The following is a 2,416-nucleotide window of genomic DNA, read 5'->3' on the forward strand; positions in this document are numbered from 1 at the left end:
GAGGTCCTTTATAGCCTCGTCCTTTTGGCTGCAAAGAAGTCGCAGGGCGTATCTCTCCCCCGAGACCTTCTGAAGCTCGACCTCACACTGGCTAAGGTCGACTCGAAACCTATTAATGGCCTGCACAGTAGGGAAAGAACACAAGTCAAGTTTAGAAAAGAACAAAGAAACCAAGTATAGTAAAATCATTACCCGAGTAATGAAATGTTGAGCCTCTTCTAGTAGAAGAGAAGCATCACCAATATCGGAAGCATCATCGACTCCAGTAAAGTAATCCCGAAAAGGGTCCCCTACACTAGAGCCTCCGCCCATATCGGGGGTCTTCAATTCTCGAGCTTCCTTTAACGCCTCCTCAGAAAAGGTTGGGAGGGAAGGTGAATGACCCACTGTCATATCTCCGAGCGAATCACTCGGGACGCTCCGATCAACATTCGGGATTCCAGGACTGACCCCGACCAGTACAGCCGCCATCGGCTCAGGAGCTCTGGTGACCTCGATAGCTTCCACAGATCGGATCACCAAAGCCGAGGCGTTGTCTTCTTCTTCTTCTTCTTCTCTCAGTCGTTGGACCGAGTCAATCGGAAGAGCAATTGCCTTCCTCCTCACCCTTCGAGTTTTGGGCTTGGGGTCCTCCGACCGAGAGGCAGCTTTTCGCTTCTTATCTTTCCCCGGTTTCGGGATCGGGGACTTGGTTCCTTCTTCACCGCTCGAAGGCCTCAAAGCGGCATCCTTGATAACACCTGCATGAAAGGAAATCGGTAACGAATGGAGCACAAAGAACACTTCGAAGGAAACGAGAAGTAAAACCTTACCATTATTCTTGGACTCCCATCTACCTTCTGCCAAATCACGCCAAGCGCGTTCGGCATAAGAAGAAGTCGAGGCTAACTTCCGAACCCAATCCTCGAGGTCGGGTGCCGCTTGTGGCATCCAAGGGGCAGCTGTATATCGGAGAAAGATATTAGAAAAAATCGGGAAAAGATACGAAAAGCAAATGAAAGCCACTTACGGTCGAAATTCCATTCCTCGGGGAACGGCATCTTCTCTTCCGGAATAAGGTCACCCGAATATAACGGCCCATCCAACCCCGATCCTTGTCTTTGTCGATGCTCGACATCAAAGCCTTCGATGCCCAGCGATGAAGTCTGATTAGTCCTCGAAAGATTTGAGGTCGATACAATCGTATGAGGTGATTCAGGGAAAACTCTAGCCCCCCGGCTTTGATAGAGAAGAAACGAAGTAGGATAACTATACGCCATAGAGAGGGATGAATTTGACCGAGGGTGACCTGATATCTTTTGCAAAAATCGATGATCACCGGGTCGACGGGACCCAACGTGAAGGGATAAGTGTAAACACTTAAAAATCCCTCCACATGGGTGATGACGCTCTCTTCGGGGGATGGAATTTGCAACACAACCTAGGAGCCCCAGTTGCAGTCTTTCCTAACGGCCTCGAGATGACCCTCCGTTATAGAGCACATGTACATCGACATGTGTTCGCATCGACCCGGAACCGATGAAGGATTCTCAACCTTAAAATCGATCTTCAGAGTACACGGGCCGGGAACATAGTCGTGGACGGGCGGCTCCACCGGCACCTTGTCGCCGGACGGCCGTGAAGAAGAAGCTTTCTCCTTCTGAGGTACAGTTTTCGAAGTTTTGGCTATTGATATGAGAGGAAGAAAGGCAAAGGAAAGTGAAAAATTGACGGCACCAAAACTCTGGTGTAGATGGCTCTAAAGCAACGAAATAGAGAGAAAAAATAAGAGAATTTGGAAGAGTGAAGGCGTAAAAAGTGATAAATGTTAGATGGAAGGGTTATTTATAGGCTCGCATCATGGCGGTTCAATATCAGAGGTGGCCGACCACCGTCTGACAAGCATTAAATACCTTGAAAGACTAAATCGATGGGACAGCTATCGCATACGTCATAATCGATCCCTATTAAAACGTCAGCTTATTACACGATCGAACCATCGAAAATTATATCGATTCTCACCGCATCCTTCATGAGAATCGAGGGGACTATCTGTATACGGTCAAAATAGATTTCGGCTTTCCTATGTTCGATCGAATTCGAGTGGCAAGAAATCAGAGTAAAGTTTTGGGAGCAAGCTCCGAAGACAGTACAAACTAGCCTCGAGTCCGAAGGCTGCTCGAAGAGTCTGCTCGATAATCTTATCGAACCCGTGACCAGATCGATCCGCAAGGCATCGCTTCGAGGTCGAAAATGCGCCACACCCATCCCGAGGGTCTAACTCATGCCAAGACCAAAAGGCCGACCTAGTAACGAGTTCGAGCCGATATCGAGTTCGAGCCAGTATCGTGCTCACAGACAAAAACCGTTACAACCGCAGCAAGAGAGAAAATCTTGGTAGAAATCGAGGAAGAGACATCATCATGAGTCCTCCACT

Source organism: Nicotiana tabacum, chromosome 12 (genome assembly GCF_000715075.1).
Source record: "Nicotiana tabacum cultivar K326 chromosome 12, ASM71507v2, whole genome shotgun sequence".
In the NCBI taxonomy this organism is placed as follows: Eukaryota; Viridiplantae; Streptophyta; class Magnoliopsida; order Solanales; family Solanaceae; genus Nicotiana; species Nicotiana tabacum.